The sequence below is a fragment of the Arvicanthis niloticus genome, chromosome X (genome assembly GCF_011762505.2).
Source record: "Arvicanthis niloticus isolate mArvNil1 chromosome X, mArvNil1.pat.X, whole genome shotgun sequence".
Classification (NCBI taxonomy): Eukaryota; Metazoa; Chordata; class Mammalia; order Rodentia; family Muridae; genus Arvicanthis; species Arvicanthis niloticus.
Genome location: NC_047679.1, coordinates 6,909,692 through 6,935,396, shown reverse-complemented (window position 1 = coordinate 6,935,396; position 25,705 = coordinate 6,909,692). Strand labels below are relative to the sequence as shown.

Here is a 25,705-nt window from a genome sequence, read left to right as displayed (position 1 = left end):
ATAGAGAAAGCTTTGAGGCCTGTTAGGAGGAGGAGCAGAGGAGCTGCCTGGGTCCTGTCCAATGATTGTCAAGCATAAAGCTGGCTCTCATTAATCAGTAATGAAGTACAGAAGCCAGGCATTGTTGTTTATGGATCTTACCCTAGCAACCTGGGAGCAAAGCAGAGGAACAAACGTTTCCGATGCCAGTTCCTTCTCAGCCCCCTGCATCACGATGATGGCTTTTCCCAGCAGACACACTGACTGTCTAGATGGGTCCTCAGTAATAGGGTGGAGAGGCCACAGTGTCACCCTCCAGGCAGGAGCCTGTGTCTCAGGGTCCCTGCTTGTGTGAGTCTTAGCTGTCTTGCCCTGAGCCACTTCAGCTGCCTTCAGGCTGTAGAGGTGGGGGTTAAGGAGAGTGGGGACTGGGGATTCCTGCTAGCCCCAAGTTCTCTTTGGTCTCATAAGGAAAATTGCTATCTGCACCTGGGGCTCAGCATCCCCAGAACCTTACCCTTCTCTCTGCTCTGCATTCACCCTTAGCTATCCCCCAGTAAGGAAGGAAAACCCTCTAGGACATGGAGAGCCCAAGCGCTTCTCATGCTAATCCATTGCCTGGTATCCCCTCTGCCTGAGTTTTTCCACATTGGCCACAGCTCACTCTGGCCAATGTTTGTCAGAATATGTATGCATTCTCTCAATAAAAACAATTAGTTTTTAAAACCTCTCTTTCTTTGTGTGTGTGTGTTGGAATTGAACTTGAGGCCTTACACATGCTAAGCAAACAATCAGCAACTCAACTTTAGTCACGGCCCTAAATTTGTTTCTTTTTTTTTTTTTTTTTTGGTTTTTCGAGACAGGGTTTCTCTATGTAGCCCTGGCTGTCCTCTGTAGACCAGGCTGGCCTTGAACTCAGAAATCTGCTTGCCTCTGCCTCCCAAGTGCTGGGATTAAAGGAGTGCGCCACCACTGCCCGGCCCTAAATTTGTTTCTTATTGTGTGGTAAAATACATATAATATTTTTTAACTTTTATAAAATGTTCAAACTATTAAAATGTGACACTTTCCATTTTAGTCTTTGTGTGTGTGGTATGGGGGAATCAAACCCAGTTTCTTAGTATGCATGCCAGGCAAGTGCTCGACCACTGAGCCACACAGCCCTGCCCTTCTTTTTTGTCTTACTAAATTGCACAGGTTGGCTTTTAACTTGTTGTATAAGCCAGACATTCCTTGAATTTCCAATTCTCCCATCTTCCTTTCTCAGAGTCCTGAGTAATGGTATTACCTTACCTGTCTGATTGTCTAACTTTTTTTTTTTTTTTTTGGTTTTTCGAGACAAGGTTTCTCTGTGTAGTCCTGGCTGTCCTGGAACTCACTCTGTAGACCAGGCTGGCCTCGAACTCAGAAATCTGCCTCCCAAGTGCTGGGATTAAAGGCGTGTGCCACCACTGCCAGGCATTAGTTAATTTTTTGAGACAGGGTTTTGTGTGTGTGTGTGTGTGTGTGTGTGTGTGTGTGTGTGTGTAGCCCTGGGTGTCCTGGGACTCACTCTGTAGACCAGACTGGTCTCTGCCTCCGGAGTGCTGGGATTAAAGCTGTGTACCAGTACACGCCACTTTATCCAGCTTTTTTTTTTTTTTTTTTTTTTTTTTTTTTTTTTTTTTTTGGTTTTTGAGACAGGGTTTCTCTGTATAGCCTTGGCTGTCCTGGAACTCACTCTGTAGACCAGGCTGGCCTCGAACTCAGAAATCCACCTGCCTCTGCCTCCCAAGTGCTGGGATTAAAGGCGTGCGCCACCACCACCCGGCTCCTTATCCAGCCTTAAAAAGGAAGAAAAGTCACATTTGCCTTGGCATGGATATATATTGAAGACAAATATTGACTTAACTGGGGTTCCTTTTTTGGGGGAGGGAGGTATGGTTTTTTGAGACAGGGTTTCTCTGTGTATCCCTGGCTGTCCTGGAACTCACTCTGTAGACCAAGCTGGCCTTGAACTCAGAAATCTGCCTGCCTCTTAACTGATGTTCCTTGAATAGACAGTTTCATAAAGACAGACTGGAGAACAATAGTTGTCACGGAGGAGAAAGGAATTGGAAGTTTGAGAAGATGAGAAAGGTCTAGAGATGACTGGTCCCAAAAGGGACCAAGGGACAAGAAGATGATGGAGATGCTGTCACAGAACCTCAGGTGGCAAAGGAGAAAAATGAAGAAGCCAATGGCAGGGTGATGGAGAAGTGGATTTGCTGAAGAAAGTTGCTGCTCAAGCCCGGCATCCTGGCCTCTCACCCCAGCAATACTGACAGTGCTGGCGTCCACATTATCGACCTCTCTCGTCTGGAGAGGCAGGCCGAGCACGCTTAGTTAGCTCACAAAGGTGTGGCGCGTGAGATAGGTATTCATGGAACTCGATGAACAGCTGGTAGATGAAGAACTGGATGCCCATAAAGCTGAGATGAGGAAGGACCTCAAGGGTCTTACACGGATTGGGTTTCACACCTGCCCTGCATTGAAAGAATGCTGAAAGACTTCAGTGGTAGCTGGCAGATGAGATGAGAGTTGCCCTTGCCAGAGCCGCCTTCTTTTTCTTTTCTTTTTTCTTTTTTTTTTTTTTTGGTTTTTTGAGACAGGGTTTCTCTGTGTATTCCTGGAACTCACTCTGTAGACCAGGCTGGCCTCGAACTCAGAAATCCGCCTGCCTCTGCCTCCCAAGTGCTGGGATTAAAGGCGTGCGCCACCACCGCCCGGCTGCCAGAGCCTTCTTTATTCAGCTCTTCACGCTGCTTCTGGATGAGCCTACTAACCACCTGGACCTGGATGTTTCTGTGTGGCTGGAAGAGAAACTTTCAAGCATATCCTGGTCCTTGTGTCCCATTCCGAGGACTTTCTGAATGGGGTCTGTACCAATATCATCTACAACAAGAAACTGAAGTATTATATGGGTAGTTATGATCAGTATGTAATTCCATCTACAATAATCTAAAATTTGGCAGTGAGCTTGACACATGAGTGGCCCTAGAGAGACCCAACAGTGCAGGGAACTCCACTGTTCTGAAGCTGCTAACTGGAGAGCTTCTGCCCAAAGTTGGAATGATCTAGAACCATTGTCATGTCACAATAGGGCATTAGTTACCATCACCACTTACAGGAACAGCTGGACCTGGACCGTTCACCATTGGAGTACATGCTGAAGTGCTACCCAGAGATCAAGGAGACAGAGGAAATGACGAAGATCGTTGGGAGATAGGGCCTCACGGGGAAACAAGTGAGCCCAATCCAGAACCCGTGAGATGGGCAGAAGTGCCAAGTGTGTCTGGCCTGGCTAGCCTGGCAGAAGCCTCATATCCTCTTTCTGGATGAGTCTACCACTCACCTGGACATGGAGACCATTGATGCGCTGGCAGACGCTCTCAATGAGTTTGAGAGTGGCATCTTGCTAGTCAGTCATGATTTCAGACTCATCCAGCAGGTTATGCAGGAGATTTGGGTCTGTGAGAAGCAGAACGTCACCAAATGACCTGACAATATCCTGGCCTACAAAGAGCACCTCAAGTCCAAGCTGGTAGATAAGGAGACCCAGCTCACCAGGAGGACACATAATGTGTGAGCCCTCAGCCAGGCTTGGGTCAGAAATGCCACCTAGAGACTGCTAGCTGAGCTGACACCTGACTCAAGGACAGGACCCTGGGGCTACACTCCCACATTACTGCAATCCTGCCCCCAGCCTTTCCCCGCAGCCTGCCTTCATTGCATCATATCTCCAGCTGGACAGCACCTATCCATGTCCCACCCTCCTTCCATTTGAGTCTGTCTGTACTCAGCTGGCTGTTCCCTCTAGACCCTTGTGGGTTACCTTGCTCTGAGAGATACAGCCAGTGATACCAGGGTCAACCCAAAGAACCCAAGCCATGGTCTGGCCCTGGAAGGATTCAAGAGCCTCATTTTATGGGTTTGGTGTTGTTGGGGGAATACCGCCAGCCCATCACCGCTGTTCCTTATTGCTTCTGGTTTGGAGCTCTGGGACAGGGCCTTTGTCCCACTTAGTATTTTTTTTTTTTTTTTTGGTTTTTCGAGACAGGGTTTCTCTGTATAGCCTTGGCTGTCCTGGAACTCACTCTGTAGACCAGGCTGGCCTCGAACTCAGAAATCTGCCCCCACTTAGTATTTTAATAATTATTTAATAGTGTAGCTCTGGGTGTCATCTACAAAGTATCCAGTGAAGAAGTTGTGGGGCTGGAGAGATGGCTCAGCTGTTAAAGAGCACTGATTGCTCTTCCAGAGGTCCTGAGTTCAATTCCCAGCAACCACATTGTGGCTCACAACCATCTGCAATAGGATCTGATGCCCTCTTCTGGTGTGTCTGAAGAGAGTGGCAGTGTACTCATACACAATAAATAAATAAACAAACAAATAAATAAATGAAACTTGAAAGAAAGAAAGAAAGAAAGAAAGGAAGGAAGGAAGAAAGAGGATTGCCAGGTGTGGTGGTGCACACCTTTAAGCTTAGCACTGGGAGGCAGAGGTGGGAGGATCTCTGTCAGTTCAAGGCCAGCCTGGTCTACAAAGCAAGTTCCAAGATAGCCAGAGCAAACACACAAAGAAACCCTGTTTTGAGGGGTAGGGGAAAAATAGAGGAACCCATAGTCCCCCCCCCCAAACAAAACCCAAAATGACAAAAAAGAATACATTCTTGAGCTGGGGTATAGCTCAGTGGTAGTGTATGGTTAGTGTGTGAGGCCCTGGGGTTGATTCAATAATTGGTAGTGCCACAAAACAAAAGAAAATATGTGCTGGGCGATGGTGGCACATGTCTTTAATCCCAGTACTTGGGAGGCAGAGGCAGGCGGAGTCTGAGGCCAGCCTGGTCTACAGAGTGAGTTCCAGGACAGCCCGGGCTACACAGAGAAACCCTGTCTTGAAAAACCAAAACCAAAACCAAAACCAAAACCAAAACAAACAAACAAAAAAACCCAAAAACAAACAAACAAAAAAAAAACGAAAATATGCACAACTATATTATTGTAGAAAATATTTAATCTCAATTGGGGTTTGTACCCCACCTTTGATCATTCAATAAAAAGCACACACCTTTTATATTTATAGTAAGCTTTAACCAGCACTAGAACTGGGCAGATATCTACCCTCTGAACTATTAGAATCTATAAACCCAAATTATAATTTTCCATGTTCTGCCTGGGCTGCTCTTCATGATTCACCCTTCTCCCCCCACCCCCTCTCCTTGTGGCTCTCCTCCGACCCCGAAGCCTAGCCTATCTCAATTCTGCCCAGCTATAGGCTGTAGGCATATTTATTCACCAATCAGGGATAACTTGGGAGGCAGGGTCACATAGTGTCACTTGGATCTACGTGCAGATTCTCTAATCCTTGGGGCAACTGGGCCTGGGGGGGGGCAGTATTTAGCATTACAATACATAGCAACGGAGCAAACCTTAACACTACCACTGTGCGACATCCTCAGCCCCCAAAACGGTGTCCTTATATAAAAGCGCATCAGTTAACCTTTTAAAATCTCTCTAATTTCTAGTTTACTCCAGATGAATTTAACTCCTGTTAGGCATATCCCCTCGTTTCCCACATCTCAGCTATAAGAAAATGGCCTCTAGGATGGCCCCTCCTGTTCAGGCTCCTGCTGAGCTTCCTGCCTCAGAGCCTTTGTGCTGTCTTGCCCGCCTGCGGTCCACTAAATAGTTTCGGTTGCCTAAAACTCACCATCCTTTCTTCCCCTCCCCACTTGCCAAGGTTTCCTGGCTCCTGGAACTGGTCTAACTTCCCTTTCTCTACTAGCGGTCCTAACTAAGCCTTCCCAATGCTGAGAATTCCTTCCTCATGTTGTGGTGACCAAGAACCATAAAGTTATTTTTTGTTGCTACTTCATAACTGCAATTTTGCTACTGCTATGAATTGTAATGTAAATATCTGTGTTTTCCGATGCTCTTAGATGACTCCGGGTCGTCGGTCGACCCCCAAAGGGGCCTCTACCCTGAGGTTGAGAACAACTTTAAAAGGCCTCCTGTTTGTTTGTGTCTGCAACTGTGCTTTACAGATTAGCATGCGGTTCACCTCGCTTGCCTCATTCTCACTTGTAAGCTCACTGGAGGCACCCTTCCCTTGAAGAGTGTCCTTGCCTCTGGCATTTTTGCTAGCTCTAAGTTTCACACCGGATGGTGATTTATGGATGGCCGATTCCTTAGGATCCTGAGAGTCTGGCCAAGTAATTTGGATTCAGTGCTAAGGGGACATTTTAAGCCAGGCGATGACAAAACCAAGCAGTATTTTCTGCAGACTTACGTTTCCTGTTGGAGAAAGAACTAACTTAAATGTCCTTTACAAGCTGTGAGAAGCCTGGCTTCCTCCTTGTATCTGGTAAAGCCTTCCCATCTTATCAGTAAAGGGACAATATGCTTATTTAGGCTAGCATTCCAAAGCGCGGCCAGGAAGTCATCCCTGCAGCCCCAGTGCCACAAGATGGATGGGAGTCAGCACGGCGGGGAGGAAAGCGGTACTTATAAGATATTGGAAAAGCACATGTGATCACTGTGAACAATCTGCCGACGAATTTGGAAAATTAGATGAAAGGTACAATCTTCTGGGTGTAAAATAACAGCAATCGGAAACAGAATATCAAGGGCCGAGCAGATATCTCAGTGGATAAAGCGCTTACAGGGCAAACAACGACCTGAATCCAATCCCTGGAACCGACATAAAGGAGAGAACCGACTGCTCAAAGCTGTGTTCTTTGATCTCCACATGCCCTCCCCCACCCACTCCCTCATCACACAAAAAAGAGACACATGCGCTTTTTTTTTTTTTAAATTAAAAGAAAGAAAGGGAGTAGCAAGCCAGGCATGGCGGTACATGCCTGTAATTCCAGCACTCGGACGCAAAGGCAGGCAGGAGAAACACGAGTTTGAGGTTAGCCTAGCCTATGTAGTGAGATCTTGTTTTAGTCTTCCCACCATCCTGTCCAGCTTTGTCTCCAGCCAAGGTCTCGCTCGACCTTGCTACCCACCGCTTTTCCTGTGAGGCTGCAGCTGCCGCAGCGGCGCAGCAGAGCAGCCCAGGGTGCCTCTCCTGCCCAATTAATTTTGATGGCGCTATTAGAACCCACATATGCAAAGGAGACAAGCACAGTATCAAGATCAGAAAGAAAGTGGCTGAACTCCCTTGCAAACACAAAGCCAACAATCCTAAGTACATCAGGAAGTTGTGTTCAGGAGCGAGCAATACGCTGAAACTCTTAAGATGGAGTCGAGCAGATGATGGGATGCAGGGTCTAGTCCTGAGCTCCTGGTGGGATCAGGCTGAGTCTAGATGAAGAAACCATGTCCCTGCCTGGCTTTTCCCGCCTCCAACAGTCTGCTGAGAGTCCTCCCTCAGTTACTCAGGCAGAACTCGGATGCAGGGTTGCGCAGTGGGGGAGGGATTTGTGCCCCCCTTGAGGGGATGTTGGGGGCAGGGGTGGAGCTGTGCACATGCGCACATGCATGCCCTTTGTTCCTCTCGATCATCAACTCTCAGAACACAGAGTAGTGATTATGGGTTTATTTCTCCCCAAGGCGGAGACCAAGTCTCATAAATATTTCTTTCCTCTCTCCAGCCTGAAATGGATGAGGCCAAAAAGATTCTGGCTTGAAGGAACTCCTGGAGAGAATTTGCAACTGCTGGAGCTACTGGGTACAAAGAAAGCCTTTTGGAATCTTGGTTTAAGCTGTGTAGGAAACCGAAAAAACATGACCTAGTTAGTTCCCTTGGGTTGTCACATGCTAGCTAAGCCACTAGAATGCAGACTGGGATCTCTGACGGATTGCTGCTTGAATGTTAAAGTAATCACCAGGCTGTTTTAGGAGAGGGTATGGCCACTCAGCCAGAGGGAGAGAGTTAGAATTGCTGTAGCTGACGCCATGGCCATCCGGAGTCATTAAGGTTAGGACTATGGGGGAATTGCTCTAGGGCTGCCTGTAAATTAGAGAGCAGAGCTTCAGACAGAGAGCTAGGAAGGTACTAAGTGTTAAAACAGAAGACGAAGCTGGGTGTAGTGGTGCACACTTGTAATCCTAACACTAGCAGGCTGAGGAAGAAGAGCTGTGAGTTCTGGGCTAGCCTGGCTTATAAAAACACTCCACTAAAAATGGAGGAAGACAGAAGGCTTGCCCACAGAGAGAAGGGTAGAGACAAGGTGGGCGAGAGAGTAAGGGTGCTAGTTTTTAAAGAATGTAACCAGATTCGGATGCTGTCTCTGCCTGACCTGTAAAGAATGAGACACTGTTTCCATTAAAGCCCATTCAGTTGGGCCGGTGAGATGGCTCAGTGGGTAAAAGGGCTTTCTGCCAAACTCAACTGCTTCACTTTGATTCTCAGACCTCACATGGTGGAAGGAGAGAACCAATTTACTTCTGTAAATTGTCCTGGATGCCTTACTTGCACCATCTCTCTCTCTTTCACACACACACACACACATTTTCTCTTTGTCTCTCTCTTTCTCACACACACACACACACAACTGTTATAAAAATAAAAAATTCGCTGGGCGGTGGTGGCGCACGCCTTTAATCCCAGCATTTGGGAGGCAGAGGCAGGTGGATTTCTGAGTTCGAGGCCAGCCTGGTCTACAGAGTGAGAGTTCCAGGACAGCCAGAGCTACATAGAGAAACCCTGTCTTGAAAAAAAACAAAAACAAACAAACAAATAAATAAATAAATAAAATAAAATAAAAAATTCACTCAGTATCCTTAAACTGGATTAATAATTTTGTATAAACTTGCCTAAGCCATAGAGTACCCAAATATTTGGCCAAACATTATCCTAAGTGTTTCTCTGAAGGCATCTTTTGATAATATTAACACTTAATAGATTTACATTAAGCAAATTGGCCTTCTCAATGTGGGCAGAGCTCATCCGATTCATTTGATAGCTTCATTACAGCAAAAAAGCTCACATGCCCCCACCCTTAGAGCCAATTCCTTCTCCCCGTCTTTGAACTGGGAGGAGTATACTGTCTTATTTTGCTCCTGATTTCAGACTCACACTGAAGCATCAGCTCTCCCTAGGTCTCCAGTTTGCTGTCATTTGGACTGGCACTACACTGTTTGCTCTTCTAGATCTCAGACCTTTGGACTGGGGCTGGAACCAGGCCACCAACTCTCCTGGAGCTCAAACCTTTGGACTTGGGTTAGCACTATGTCACTGACTCTCCCACAAGGCACACTGCAAGTCTGGGGACTTGTCAGCCCGCACAGTTGTGTGTATGAGCCAATTCATACATGCACACGCCTTTTACGGCCTCTGTTTCTCTGAGGAATCTTGGCTTCTACATTGGATAAGTAAACCCCGTTCCTCAATACATATTCCAACACATAGTGTGCCTTTTCAGTTTGGTCTGCAGGAAGGTGAACTGTATTTCGTGGTTCTGGGGATGGAAGCCAGATGCTGCTAGCTACATCCCTAAACCCATGAAACACTCTAATAGGGCCCTGAACGTCACAAACACAGCCTCTTCCATAATTAGAAGAGCCTGTCCAAGAGTCTTACTATCTCTTCCCCTCCCTAGCTCAGGCCCACTTGGGTTTGGTATCATCCAGCAGGAAGTGGGTGTAGCTAGCTTCCTATCAATTTCCCCACCTTGTACTTCCTGTTCCCCAAGTTCTTGAGGGAGAGGGTGGAGGGTAGGCCGGTCGGACCAGACGTCTTCTACAGTGGTTCTCTCTGAGTCCAGCAGGTCTCTGAAGCTGAATCAGGAAGTTTCCATGGACTCTTCAGAGATTCCCATCCCTGGGGCTCCCCGCCCTCCCCAAATCTTAACAACAGAGACAGGAGCATGGCCTGTTATCGGTCTGCCTCTTTATGTTTTGGTCTCTGCCTCATCTACCATGGCAAGTCCTCTTGGACAGTCTGTAAAAAGGCCCTAAGTGGGTTGTGTCTCTCCTGTGGGGGCTGAGGAAGCATTCGGGCATCTTTTCTCTTGTGGGTTAGCCTAATCCCCATGTAGCAGCACTGTCTTTTGGCCATTGTGGCAATTAGCCAGGTGTCTTTTCCCTTTAGAAGCTCCATCTTGGAGCTGACCTCAGTGCACAGTGACTTTTACTTTCTCCAGGGTGGGTGTGGAGAAGCTGGGGGCTACAGCACTTCCTTTTCCTGAATGAACATCTCTCTAGCTCTAGGGCCTCTGTGGTCGGAGGACTGTGAGGACCTACTGGACCATTTTGACGCTTGTACAAACACCCTGAGGGCAATCTTTGCCAGGCCTGTTGTGACAGCCTTGGGTAAACAGTGTCCTTTTTTTCTAGAGAGGGTAATTATGTTTTCTTCACTGGGGATGGAGCTGGATCTCCTGTGTCCTCAGCATTTTGCTTTACCATCAACTTCACTCCTAACCTAGGTCAACAATTCCAAGACACATTTATGTGGTGGCTCAGAATGTCCGGTCACCTACAGTGATGATGTACTGGGGTCAGCTGTCCTACCTTCCCTGTCGAACTCTTTCTTGTCCCTCACTCCTATTCCTTGGGACCTGTCCCCAGAATAAGGTAGCTTTAAGGAAGGGCTTTTACCAGGTCCTGCTTTGAGGACTTGGGTGGGGCTATGGGGTGAGGAGATGGCCTTGGCCCCAGATCCCTTATTAGGTGTTGGATTAAAGGTTGCACCTTCCTACATGGGGGTGCAATCCCTTCACCCCAAGTCTCCTCACTTTTCTCCCCCTCTTACTCTCCAGCTCATTCCTGGCTTTCATTTCATGAGACCCCATATACCACTTTTGCAAGTCTGTATCTAGCAACTAGTTACTTGGCACTTGACTTTGAAATGATGTCACTTTGGCACTTGTTCACTGTGGCTTGCTCTCTCTCTAGACACTATTGTGCATTATGTATGTGTTCATGTATGTGCATGTGGAGGCCAGATGTTAGTGTCATATTTCCCCCATTTACTGTCCACTTTCTTTTCCGAGACAAGGTCTCTCAAGGACTGAATCTGGAGATCATCAATTCATCTGGGCTGGATAGCACATGAGTTAGAGGATCTTCCTGGCTTGGCTTCTCCACAGTCCTGCAGCACTCCTGGGCTTTATGTGGGTACTAAGGATCTTAACTCAGGTCCTCAGCTTGCAGGGTAAAGGCTTTACTGACAGCCATCTCTCCATCCTCCTGCCTTTCACTTTTGTATTTTGACCCCTGAATTCAACCCCTCTTCTGGGAAATGCTAATATCCAGGGTTCTGTTTTTTAAGAGTATTTATACAATGGTCTCCCGTTCTCCTACTACCCTGCTGAATGTGTTTGGACCCATTGAGCTTAGCTATTAGTACCAGACCCAAAATATGAGGTACAAGTAAGTACCTCTGGTGAAATATTATGCAGCTACGAATGGATTTTGGGCTTCTTCCAGCAGCTGCATCATGTGGCGACTAGGTATTTAGTTGCTTCTCACCCATTTTCTAATGCCTGCTGGACTTTTCCACTCGCATGTCTTCAGGCTTCTCAGGTTAGCAAGCCCATGATAGCTTATTATGTCCTCCCACAGAGATCTTCCTCATGTATTTGTGGTTTTGGTGAATGGAGTTAGCTAAACAGTCTCTCAGGCTGGTCCCCTCAGGGATCTTCTGAAAGATGCAGACTTCTCTACTCTTCCTATTCTCTCCCATCTCTCCCAAGATTCCACATCCTACCACTCAACCATGATCTCTGTTCTTGGCCCATCACTCCAGAAGCCCTGAGACTCCCAAGGACTCCCTGCCCCTAGTTACTGCCTTCCACATCAACTCAGACAGCATCACTTAGCCACCACCCCCCTTGCTGGCTCTAGAACTCAGGGTCTTCTATATGCCAAGCAAGCATTCTACCACGGAGCTGAATTTCTAGCTCAGGTCTTGCTACTTTTCAGTTTAGTAATGCTGGTGGTCCTTCCACCAATCAGATGACCCAGTAGCTCTCAATGTATGACCAAGAGCCCTAAGTCTTCACAGATGAGCCCCAACTCCCTCTTCTAGGCTTAGTCTCTGCACATGAACGATACCCAGGACCTTCTCTGAAGTGCAGCCTCGTGGGCACAGTGGAATTGTGGTTTGAAGCTGCAAACCCTTCATTTCCACTACCAGACTGTGCACTCTGGGCTCTGACACTGACCTGGTGACCGAGGCTTTGCCACCCCCAGTCATTCCTTTCTGCTCTTATCACATTGCTTCATTCCTAGAGTGAGTCAAGGTTCTCAGTGATGACTATTCATTTCCAAAGTCTCAAGGGTCATGCTAGCCACATTCAAATAGCAGCCATTTGAACATATATGCCCAATGTCCTATAGAGCAGCAAGTGGTCAGAACCATTGGGAAGTTATGGAAGTTGCCTGCTTAGCGTTTAGTATCCTGGCTTTGAAGAGAACATTCCAGAATACTGTGATCTTCCTCCACCCATACCTCTCACTTGGTAATGTTCTGAGAAACTAAACTGGGACATGCTCAGAGTACTCACTTGGGTCCATTGGTCCACTGGGAACAGTCCCTTGCCTGTTCTGAGAGTGGTCCAAGGGCCAGAAAAGAAGGCTGGGGGATCTCAGTGCCACAATAACATATGTAAGAAACTGTGTAAGGTCCCCATGGTAGAAATCACTCAGACTAAGGGAGAGGCCTTAACTCAGGAAGATGTCCTGAGTCACATGTCAACATGTTGACAGATCCCTCCAGCATATTTTCTGTGCAAATAGTCACACATGATCCCTGTAAACCTGCAGGCAATGATCCCTTGTGTTCTGTTTCTTTTTACTTTAAGATACTACAGGAATTTTCCCCAAGCCATTAAATAGCCTTCTTCAATTTTAGTGGCTTCATAGTATGTAAACATTTAAATGCTTCTTTTCTTTTTTTTTGTTTTTTTTGTTTTTGTTTTTGCTACTATATTTTTATTCATTTATTTTTAAACAGGATCTCACTAGATAGCTCTGGCTGGGCTGTAACTTGCCATGTAGGCCAGCCAGGCTGGCCTGGTACTCACAGAGATCCACCTGCCTCTGCCCAGGAGTGCTGGGATAAAAGGCACATCCCCATGTCAACTTTAGTTATAAAAAAAGAAAGAAAAAAGAGAGAGAACCTGAGTTGGGTGGTGGTGGCGCATGCCTTTAATCCTGATACTTGGGAGGCAGAGGCTGGTGGAGCTCTGAGTTCAATGTCAGCCTGGTCTACAGAGTGAGTTCCAGGATAGCTAGGGCTACACAGAGAAACCCTGTCTCAAAGAGAAAAGAAGAGGAAACGAAAGGAAAGGAAAGGAAAGGAAAGGACAGGACAGGACAGGACAGGACAGGAAAGGAAAGAGAGCCTGTGAAATGTCTTAGCAAGTAAAGGCATTTGGTCTGCAAGCTTAATAATGTGAGTTTGGAAGAAGAGAACCGACTTCGTAAAGTTGTCATCTGCCCTCAACACATGTGCTGTGGTGTACACACACACACACACACACACACACACACACACACACACACAGAGCCACCACCAGTAATAATAAAGAAAAGGAGGCTGCTGGTTCAGTCTTGCCTACCATGTGTGAGGCTTTAGATTCTGTTCCAGAAACAGAAAAAAAAAAAAAAAAACGAAGGACAGAAGGATGAAAGGAAGGAAGGAAGAAGGGAAAAGAAAGATGTAGACTAGACTTCTAATAACCTGTGTTACTAGACCCTATTTTCTCAGCTGGAATGCTAGAAGTCACTAACATTAATTTGCTTCCCTAATATTGTTACCTCACAGAGGGTGACTAACGTTAGTCTAGGAGCCATGACAGAGATTTTTGCTTCACACAAAGGTGGGTAGGGAAGAATCTCAGTCCCTCTGGGGTTTACTGGGGAGTGTGGCAGGGGCCCTGGCAGTCATGCTGCTATGATGCTAGGACTGTGGACCAATGGGCATCACAGGCTGGTCCATTTGCCTCCCTTCCTCCTGGGAGCACAGCTGCCATCACTATTGCCTTTGGGTACTACCTTCTGAAAGAAAAGGACAGAGTAAAGGCAGAGACATCTGGACAATGACTGCAGAGGTCACCAACTCAGTCAGCAGTGCTGATAAACTGGCCATTGACGTGGATCAGTGATTTGTTTTGTTTTGTTTTGTCTTTTTTTTTTTTTTTTTTTTTTTGAGACAGGATTTCTCTGTGTAACTCTGGCTGTCCTAGAGCTTGTTCTGTTGATCAGGCTGGCCTCAGAACTCAGAGATCTGCCTGCCTCTGCTTCCTGAGTGTTGGGATTAAAAACATGTCTCACCATACCCAGCTGGGATGGTGGTTTGGGTTTTTTTTGGTTTTTTTTTTTTTTTTTTTTGGTTTTTCGAGACAGGGTTTCTCTGTATAGCCTTGGCTGTCCTGGAACTCACTCTGTAGACTAGGCTGGCCTCGAACTCAGAAATCCGCCTGCCTCTGCCTCCCAAGTGCTGGGATTAAAGGCGCGCGCCACCACTGCCCGGCTGTATGGTTTGGGTTTTTAAGTAGAAAATTTCTGGTCCTACTGACTATCAGGCTACAGCACAGTCCTGAAGCCACACAGAATGCTCTGGAATCCCCACATCAACAGCAATATTTCAATGTCACCAACCATAATTCAAGTTTGATATAATTCAATATAAAGATGCCAATGAAGGATTAAAGAGACAGCTCACTGGTTAAAAGCAGTGGCTGCTCTTCCCAGAGAACTGGGTTTCGATTCTCAGGACCCATGTAGCAGGTAACAAGCATCCCCAAATCCAGTTCTCGAAGATCCAACACATCCTCTGGCCTCTGCAGGTGCTAGATATACGTGTGGTACACATATACATCCAGGCAAAATGCACATACACATAAAATAAAAAATAAGAAAGAAACAAGAAGAAGTCAACAAACAGGCAAGAGTCAGATATATACTGTGTGTGTGTGTGTGTGTGTGTGTGTGTGTGTGTGTGTGTGTGTGTGTGTAAATATTACTTTGAATTCTGTGGCTTGGAGCTTGGACTGCTCCACGCCAGCACCCCTGCTTGGAGAAAACTAAAGCAGTGTTGTTTTTGTAAGCTAGATCATACAATTCTTTATAATTCATAGCATGTCTAACTCCCCCCTCCCCCTGTTTTTTGTTTTTTGTTTTTTTTTAGTCAAGGTCTCACCATATATATAGCTCTGACTAACCTTGAACTCCCAGTAATCCTCTTTTCCAACAGCAGGGATTATAGATATCCACCCACCAGCATATCTAGCTTTCTCTTTAAATCTTTAAATCTTTTTAAAGTATACTTATGTGTTTATTTGTGTGTGATGAGTTTGTGTGTAGAAGTCAGAGGACAACTTTTGGAAATCAGTTCTTTCCTTCCTCCTTGTGGGTTCCAGGGATTGAAAGGCAGCCAGTGCTTTTATGTGCTGAGCCATCTTGCGATCTCTCTCTCCCTCTCCCCCTCCCTCTCTCTCCCTCTCCCCCTCCCTCTCCCTCTCCCCCTCCCCCCTCCCTCTCCCTCTCCCCTCCCCCTCCCCCTCTCTCCCCTTCTCCCCCTCCCCCTCTCCCTCCACCCCCCTCTCTGATACAGGGTGTTGCATAGCCCAGACTGGTCTCAATTTTAATTATGTAATCAAGGATGACTTTGACTTTTTGATGCCTGTACCACAGCACCTAGTATACCTGGTGTTGGGATGGCTTTCTGTATGCTGGGTAAGCACCTTCCAACTGACCTACACCCTGGCCCTGGCTCTCTTTTATTGAAACACTTAATAGGAACAAGATGTCATTTTGTAATAATGATTTAAAAAAAAACAAACAGACTCTCAAGAGCTACCTGAGCAGTTAAGAGCACTCATTCTTGCAGAGGACCTGGATTCAATTCCCAGCACCCCACATGGTGGCTCACGACCATCCATTTCTGTAACTCCAGTTTCAGGGGATCTAATGCCCTCTCCTGAACCTAAGGGCACACGCATGGTGCACATATATCTAGGCAAAATACTCATACACATAAAGTAATTTAAATCCAAATAAATAAAAGAAACAATTTTAGGACCGAAAATAGGACAAAGATCCCCCACTTAGGGGATAGGGACAGACTCTTGTGTGGCTCAGGCTGGCCTAGAATTTGCAGTTGTGCGTCAGCCTTCCAAGTGCTATGGATGCAGGCAGGGCTGCCACATAGCTGGCTTGGAGCCATTGTCATAGGTGTTACTCAGTGCTGGGACTCAGCATCTCTTTTTGTTTTGTTGACTTCACTATCTGTGGCCTTTTTAAAGACAACTATGGCACTGACGTCACTGTGGTTTAAGATAGGGCATGATTGAGGGTAGGCTGGGATTGGGCTTATCAACATGGATTTAAAAAAAGAGGACCTTTTTGGTGAAGAACTACATGCTGGCTGGAAAGAATTCTTTAAGCTGGGCATGGTGCCTGGCACCAGTAATCACTATGAACAGAGGCAGAAGGATTGCTATGGATGTGGGACCAGCCCAGTGATATCTTGCCTTAAAAAACAAAAGCAAAACAATCAAAACCAAAGACAAAGAGGGGAGGTGGGTGGGGTGGGTAGGAGAGGGAAGAAACATGACTGCTCTAGTGCTTCTAGTGCACAAGGAGTCCTATAGGTGTCTTCCAGCCAGTCCAGCTTAGGCAACAAACGGTTTCCATGGAGCCCAGCCTCATCCCCCATCTCCCAGCCTCATCCCCCATCTCCCAGCCTCATCCCCCATCATCTCCCAGCCTCATCCCCCATCTCCCAGCCTCATCCCCCATCTCCCAGCCTCATCCCCCATCTCCCAGCCTCATCCCCCATCTCCCAGCCTCATCCCCCATCTCCCAGCCTCATCCACCATCTCCCAGCCTCATCCACCATCTCCCAGCCTCATCCAGCATCTCACCACAGGCAAATTTAGGGGCTCAGCTATGCCTGATATCATCCCCTAAACTGTGGAGAGTAGTAAATGAGTTGTTTTAAGCTACTAAAGTTTGGAGGGCATGGTGGTGTGAATGAGATGTCCCCCATAGTCTCGGGCTTTGAAGACTTTATTCTCAGCTGGTGGTGCTGGCTGGAAAGGGTTAGGAGGTGCTGGAGGAAGTGTGTCTCTGGGAGCAGATTTGGAGGTTTTAAAAGCCATGTGCCATTTCATTCCTAGTCAGCTGTGTGTTTTGAGCTGGTGATTAAAGATGTGCGTTGTCGGCTTGCTCCAACCCTCGTGCTTATTCCTCTGGAATTATAAGCGTGACTAAATCTTTTCTTCTGTAAGTTGCCTGGGTCATTATGTTTTACCATAGCAATACAAACAGAATTAATACAGAGGGATTTTTACCTAGAAATAGATACCTGGCACCTAATACAATCCCAGATGTGCTTACTTACAAATACACCAACACTTCAGTTCCAAATGAACATTTCCCGTGAGGATGTGCCAGTCCATCTCAAGATGCTTAGCATGAAGGATCATCAGGACTCTTTGGACACAGGACAGGCACAGTGACATGCTTTCATGTGGGGAGCGGGTGCAGCGGTCTGTGGGGAGCGGGTGCGGCGGTCTGTGGGGAGCGGGTGCGGCGGCCAGCTAAAATGGCGCCTAAGCTTATGAATGGCACCCGCCAAAGCTTATGAATGGCACCTGCCTAATTTTATGAATGGAGCCTGACTTCCTCACACTCCGCCGCCGGCTTACACTGTTACACTGCGCAGATTCGCTGCTACATAATATCAGGCCATTTGACGTGTGCCAACGGTGTGTGTCCACGTGGCAGGCTCTGAGTGACCAGGCATGGGGATAAAAGGGAAAGGAAAACTTGGATCCGGGGCTTCCAGAGAGATTGTAAGAAAGGTTCCTGAGTAAAGCTACATTGGGAAGAATCTCGTGTCGCTCCTTTCTGCGGGTCAGATAGCGGCGCGCGACACTTTTAGTTCCAGCCATCAGGAGGTAGAGGCAGACAGATCTTTTAGTTTGTGGCCAGCCAGGCTACGTAGTAAGATCCTGTCTCAAAAAAACCAAACCAAACCAAACAAAACCACCACCACCACCACCACCACCACCACCCAAAAAACTCAACATGCTTGGCAGTTAGATCTTGAGGCCTGTATTAGTTACTTTTCTATTGCTGTGATAAAACACCATGACCAAAGCAACTTATAACAGAAAGTGTTTAGCCGGGTGGTGGTGGCACACGCCTTTAATCCCAGCACTTGGGAGGCAGAGGCAGGCGGATTTCTGAGTTCGAGGCCAGCCTGGTCTACAGAGTGAGTTCCAGGACAGCCAGGGCTACACAGAGAAACCCTGTCTCGAAAGACAAAAAAAACAAAAAACAAAAAACAAAACAAAAAAAAGTGGTTTAGCCAGGTGTGATGGACCAGCATTTGGGAGGCAGAGACAGGTGGATCTTTGAGTTCAAGGCCAGTCTGGTTTACAGAGTGAATTCCAGGGCAGCCAGGGTAGCCAGGTTATTATACAGAGAAATCCTGTCATCCTGTCTTGAAAACCCAAAATCCAAAAAAACCCAACCCCCCCCAAAAAAAACAAACCCAAACCAAACCAACTAACCAAATAAAGAAACAAAAAAGGTGTGTGAGTGTGGGGCTTTTTAATTGGGCTTCCACTTTCAGAGGGTTAGAGACCGTGTCCATGATGGCAGGGCAAAGGCACAGTGGCAGGAGCAGCTGAGAGCTCACACCTAGATCTGCAAGCAAGAGGCAGAGAGAGATTCTGGTACTGGTGCTAGTCTTTTGAAACCTCAAAGACCATTCACAGTGACATATCTCCTCCAAGACACCCCCCAAGTCCTTCACCAAAATGGTTCTATCTATGTATGTGTGACTCTGTGACCCTGACTCATTTAACATTCAAACAAATGAGCCTATTGGAGCCATTTTCACTCAAAGCAGCACAAGGTCTTTGGTTATGAGTCCAGAGAACACAAAGAGGTGATACAGAAAAAGATCAAAAAAAAAAAAAAAAAAAAAAAAAAAGAAGATCAAAAAAGAAAAGATCTTTTTCAAGATCGCCCTTGAAAAAGAGTCATTCTGTAGGTAGCTAAGGGACAGAGCAGTTGTAGCATTCTAGAAGGCAGCACTGATGGGACCTCAGAAGTAGCCCCCAGCTAGTGAGCGTCCTTCCGCAGCTGACCATTCCCAGTGTTTTATACAGTTTAAGTGCTATTTGTTAAAATCCCTTTCCAAGAATCAGTTGCTTCTGGAGGCCTAGAACAGTCACATGTTTTTTGAGAGACTCACTTATAGAATTGTGCAAAGAGACCTTCTGGGCTTGCTGCCTAAGATTCCTTGAGCTACAAAGGTGATTGGAGTAGAGCCATCATGTTCTTGGTGAGTTTGGAGTGGGCCGGTGTTGTTTCTTATGATGAAAGACACAGGCTCGTGGCTGAACTATCAGACAGGTTAAATGAGTCAGGGTCACATACACACAACATTCCAGAGTTCCATTTACTCCTGATTCTCAGAAGAAAAGACCAGGTGATTTCTTAGAAGAGCTGATAAGATACAAAGAATCTGTCCAGGTGTTTAGGCCCCCTAAAAGACTGATTCAGGAGATGTTTTCTTCTTTTATCTAGTGCTTGAGCAAAAGTACTCAGAAAACTTACCTGACGAGTGAGCTATGACTTTGAAGCCCTGAAACTGAGTAGCCTGGAGTCAGGTAGCCCATGATTGAAAAGCGCTCCATTTATGTTGGATTGAATTCCACCCTAGCTAACTAGGGTGTCTCATTCTTGTCTGGAAACAGGCAAAAAAAAAAAAAAAAAAAATACAGTATGCCAATTACAGACATGGCAGTAGTGGCAGACCTGACAGTGTGTGCACCTCCAGGCTTTCCTGACACCCTTGACATTAATATCAAGTAGTCCTGATCTGTTTCCGGTTGGTCTCAGCAGATGTAACAAATTGTTTTTGTTAGTCAGGAGTAATGGCAGAAGCCTGTCATCCCAGCACTCTGGAGGCTGAGGTAAAAGATCAAGAATTGTAGGTCAGCAGGACCACACTGTGAGAGACTTGGTCTCTAAAACAAACAGACTAAATAGATAAATATTTTTTGACTGAGTATCTTGGCACATATGTCTTATTCCAGCATCCAGGCAATAAAATCAGGGAGATCAGAAGTTCAAGACCAGCCTGGAATAAGGAAGACCCTATTTCAAAAACAAAAATAAAATCTTTTTTTTTTCCAAGGCTGTCTGTAAAATCATGTATAATATCATCTCTACTGTCTATGTTGCCAAGAGGCTCCACACGGGAAAAACTTTGAGGGGACTAAGGTGCTTACAGCTATCCTGGTGCTAGCATCTCAAACTGAAAACCAAAGGACCCTGGAGGAATATTTTTTACTTGTCCTTGTGATGAGGTCAAGAAATAAGACAAGAAGGTTGTGATACTCAATTAACTACCAAGCAAGGAGCATCTCCTGCCTTTAAAGGCAGGTTAACCATGCTACAATCCACAGACCCAAAGAAACTGGGTAATGAGGGCCCAAGGGAGGGTGCATGAATCTGTCAGAAGGGGAAAGTAAATAGTTATCCGCAACAGTGGATAGATAGAGGGAACTGGGGGATGAGGGGTAAGGAGGGAAACGAGGAAGGTGATCAGGTGTGGGGAGGAGGCAAGAGAGGGCTAGGAGTGAGAACAGAAATCAGCAGGCAGGAGGGGAGAAATCTCTGGTGACTAGCTAGAAGGCTGGGATGGGAGAGGATCCTGGGAGTCTATGGGAGTGACCCTAGCTGAGATTACTACCAGAGGGGGATATAGAGACTAAAGTGACCACCTCCTGTAGCAAGGCAGGACTTCAGAGGAGAGAGGGGGACATCAATCCACCCTCAAAACCTTCAACCCAAAATTTATCTTGCCTACAAGATGCATAGGGGTAAAGATGGGGCAGAGACTGAGGGAGTGGCTAAACAATGACTGGCCCAACTTGAGACCCACCCAGTGGAAGACAGCCAACCCCTGACACTATTAATGACACTCTGCTACGCTTGCAGACAGGAGCCTAGCATAACTGTCCTCTGAGAGGCTTCATCCAGCTGCTGATGGAAACAGATGTAGAGACCCACAGCCAAACATCACGTGGAGCTCGGGGACTCTTATAGAACAGTGGAGATTGAAGTGAGCAAGCCAGAGAGGTGAAGGACACCACAAGACCTACAGAATCAACTAACGTGGGACCATGTGGGCGCACAGAGCCTGGGCCACCACCCAGGGAGCATGCAGGAGCTGGACCTAGACTCTCTACACCTGTGTAACAAATGTGCAGTTTGGTCTTCATGTGGGTCCCCTAACAAGTGGAGCAGGGGCTGTCTCTGAGTCTTTTCCCTGCCATTGGATCCCCTTCCCTCTACCTGGACTGACTGGTTGGGCCTCAATGGGAGAGGATGAGATTAGTCCTGCTGGGATGAGATGCCCCAGGGTGGAGTGGTACCCAAGGGGGCTTGGGGTAGTGGGGGGGAGGGATTTGTAAGGATGGGACTGGGAAGAGATGAGAGGCAGGGACTGTGATCTGGATAGAAAGTGAGTAAAAAAACAAATTATTGGAAAAAATAAAGGCAGGTTAACAAAAAGTATAATTGTCCAGTGACCCTTTGTGGGGCACAACAAAAGAAAGCTACTTACAGTGCTGAAGAGCTTACACTTCTGGACACACTCATCACCCCAACACGTGTCAGAAGTGTTTAGTAGTCAGGCTTCTCTAGAGGAACAGAGCTGATAGAATGAAGATCGATCTATGTATGTATGTATGTATGTATGTATGTATCTATCTATCTATCAATCAATCAATCAATCAATCTATTGTCAATCAATCAACCAGTCAATCATCTGCCTATAAAGGAGATTTATAAGAGTGGCTCACAGGCTGTGGTCCAGCTAGTCTAACAATGGCTGTCTACCAATGGAGACTCCAAGAATTCAGTTGTTCAGTCCTTGAGGCTGGATGTCTCAGCCGGGCTTCATTATATGCCAGAATCCTGAAGAAGTGGGCTCTAATGCCAGAGAAGGAACGGACTGGCAGGAGATGAGAGCAAGCAGGCAGAGAACAAAAACTTCCTTCTTAATTGTCCTTTCTATAGGCTGCCAGCAGAAGGTGGTGCCCAGATTAAAGGTGAAGCTTCCCACCTCAAAAGATCTGAATTGCTGGGCGGTGGTGGCGCATGCCTTTGATCCCAGCACTTGGGAGGCAGAGGCAGGCGGATCTCTGAGTTGGAGGCCAGCCTGGTCTACAGAGTGAGTTCCAGGACAGCCAGGGCTACACAGAGAAACCCTGTCTCAAAAAACAACAACAACAACAAACAAAAGATCTGAATTAAAAGTGGCTTCTCACTTCAAATGACTTAATTAAGAAAACAAACTAACAAACAAAAACAAACAAGCCCTCACAGGTATACGTAGCCACCTGGATTTTAGTTAATTCCAGATATAGTCAAGATGACAAACAAGAGTAGCCATGTCAAGTGCTTTTGTTGTTTGCTGCTGGGAATTGAACCTAGAATCTGATTCAAGTCAGAAGGTAGTGATGACAGTTTCCATGCCAAAGGAAGGAAGGACAGGAGGAAGGGAATGGGTGCGTGTATGTATAAATAAATGTGTGAATGAATGAATGAACTGGTATTGAGCCTTTAAAAGTAATCTGGGGGCTAGGGAAATAGCTCAGTTGGTAAATTGCTTGCTGCCCAAGCACAAAGACCAGAGTTCAATCCCCAGCACATATGTAAAAAGCTAGGTTTGGTAGTGTGAGTTTGTAACTCCACAGCTGGGGTGGTAAGTCAGATGGACCCCGGGGGTTCACTGCTAGCCAGCCTACTGTAATTGGTGAGCTCCAGGTCCAACTGAGAGTCCCTATCTCAAGAGACAATGCCGGGCGGTGGTGGCACAGGCCTTTAATCCCAGCACTTGGGAGGCAGAGGCAGGCGGATTTCTGAGTTCGAGGCCAGCCTGGTCTACAGAGTGAGTTCCAGGACAGCCAGGGCTACACAGAGAAACCCTGTCTCGAAAAACCCAAAAAAAAAAAAAAAAAAAAAAAAAAAAAAGAAGAAAAGAAAAGAAAGAAACAATATGGGTGGTTTCCTGAGGAACACCACCAAAGGTTGACCTCCACACTCCACACATGGATGCCTGTAGATGGAGATCACTCCCTATGTGAAAACACGCAAACACAAATAAAAAACTATTAAATTAAAATTTAAAAAATTTGTTATATATGGGAGGTGTGGCCTTGGAGTAGGTGTGGCCTTGTTAGAGGAAGTACGTCACCGGTGCGTGGGCTTTGAGGTTTCAAAAGCCCATTACCAGCTCCCTACTCCCCTGCAGATCAGGATATAGAATTTCAGCTACTTTCCCAGCACCATGCCTGCCTTTCTACAATGTTCCCCCACCATGGTGATAATGGGCTTACCCCTGAGCAAGCCCCCAATTAAATGCTTTCTCTTATAAGAGTTGTCATGGTCATAGTGTCTCTTTATAGCAATAGAACTCTGACTAAGACACTTGAGGTTCCCACAAACCATGATGTGAGACATTTTTAAGGAGTAGAGAGTGTATATAAAAAAACAAAAACAGGGCCAGAGAGATGACTGTAGTGGGCAGAAGTCTTTGCTGCCAAACCTGACTCCTGAGTTCAGTCCCAGGAATGCAAATACTGGAAGGAGAAATCTGGCTCCCAAAAGTTGTCCTTTAACCTCCACTCTGTCATGGTGGCATGAGCATGTCCCTCCCTAGTAAATGAATAAACATTAAAAAGAATTAAAACATAGTTGCAAGTCAGAAATGTTAACTGGTTTTATCTTTTCAAATGAATTTAAAAAATTAGGGTTGGTGGCCCCATGAGGAGAGCAACAATACCAACCAGCCAGAGCTCCCCAGGGTCTAAACCACCAGCCTGGGAGCACATAGGGAGGGACCCATGACTCCATCTGTATATGTAGGGGAGGATGGCCTTGTCCGGCATAGGTGGGAGAGGAGATCTTTGGTCCCATGAAGGCTGAACACTGAGTGGGGGGGAATTCGAGGGTGGGAAGGTGGGAGTGGGGGGTAGGTGGGGGTACAACCTCATAGAAGCAGGAGGAGAGGGGATGGGATAAAGGGGTTCCTGGGTGGTGGGGGGAATGGGGTAAGGGGATAAAATCGGAAATGTAAATATAATATCCAATAAAAAAGAAAAAAATTAGTATGTGTATGTGTGTCGAGAGACTTCCTGTAAAGATAAAACATACACATCACACACACACACACACACACACACACACACACACACACACACACTCACTCACACACACACACACACACACACACCCCTATTCACCCAGAAAGAAAACCCAGAACAGGCCAAAGTAATAACTGTACAATTTGGCGACCCAGTAAGTTTTCACTAGAGTTCCTAACAGGAGTATGGGTGGGGCTGAAGGAGCAGGCGCCTGCATCACGGAAAAGTCCACCAGAGATGACTCATGAAACCTGTGTTCCTAGTGCTCTCTACACAACTTGCAGACATCTATCTCCACAGGTCTGAGAGATCTCTTCTCCGCAGCTCCCTGTCCCTGTCACAGTCTCCTCCCCCAGTCACTGTTTGCCTCTGGATAGCTGGTGGAGGCCTCTGAGAATTTTACATTTCCAGCTTTCCCAGACAAAGTGAAGTTTGTTTATCTCCTGAATCTCAAGGTCTGTCCCCAACCTGGGGGAGGAGACTCTTACTCAGCTCAGTGGGAGGGTGGGGAGATAAGATTGTCTGCAGGTCATTTTGCCTGTAGCTTGTAGAAGCTGGAAATCTGTCACAAGGGTCCTTCAAGCCATCCCTCTGACTGCTCCCTCCTCCTAAGCCCAGGCCTAGGAGGCTGGCCTCCATCTCCAGAGCTACACAGTTCAATGAACCTTCCAGAAGTGGGATGGTGTGCTAAGTATCCCTTGGAGACTGGTGGGCCTGGTTTTCCCCACCCTGCATGACTCCTTGGAGGCCTGTTTATCCTATGTGTGTGTGTGTATATATATACACTTGAGGACCAGAGAGATGGCACAGTGCTTAAGAGACACTTGTTCTTGCAGAAGACTTAGGTTCAGTTCCCAGAACCTACATGGTACTTCACAGCCATCTATAAGTCCAGCCTCAGGGAGCCAGTGCCCTCTTTGGACTTCCACAGATGCTAGATACCCACATGGTGCCCATAAAGACATGCAGGCAAAGTAACCATGCACATGAAATAAAATAAATCAGCCAAAAGAGACTTTTAACTCTTTCTACATTTGTTTTTGTGTCTTTAGTGTGTATGTGTGTGGTAGTGCACTCCACAGGCGTGGGCATGGAGGCAAGGGAGAACTTGTGAGAATTGCTTTTCTTCTCTACCATGTGGGTTCAGGGGCTCATGTCAGGATTGTCGGCAATTGTCTTTAGCTATGAAGCCATCTCACTGGCTTTTCTTTTAAAGCCTGGATCTCCTTTTCAGTCTGTATCCCAGGCTGACCTCTAACTTGGGGGTAATCCTCCTGCCTCAGCCTCCCAAGTGTTGGCATCACAGACATAATCGCCACTCTCCGTTCCACAGTTCTTTGCTTTTTATTGCTGAGTCATCTATGGTATAAATATGCCAGGTAGGTGGGGGGGGTGAGAGTTGGTGGAGGGTGAGAAGTGGGGGGGGGGTAGAGGTGGTGGAGGGTGAGAAGTGTGTGTGTGTGGGGGGGTGAGAGGTGGGGTGGGGTGTGACCATTTGTCCACAAAAGGACATTATAGGATACTTATAGTTTCAGGCTATTACAGATAACATTGTTACAAACATTTGTGTAA

The 25,705-nt window shown here is 46.6% G+C and overlaps 1 pseudogene; it reads left to right on the top strand.

Moving 5' to 3' along the window:
• The first annotated feature begins 2,353 nt into the window (after nucleotides 1-2,353).
• Nucleotides 2,354-3,709, top strand: LOC117694246 (ATP-binding cassette sub-family F member 2-like; annotated as a pseudogene).
• Nucleotides 3,710-25,705: the final 21,996 nt, after the last annotated feature.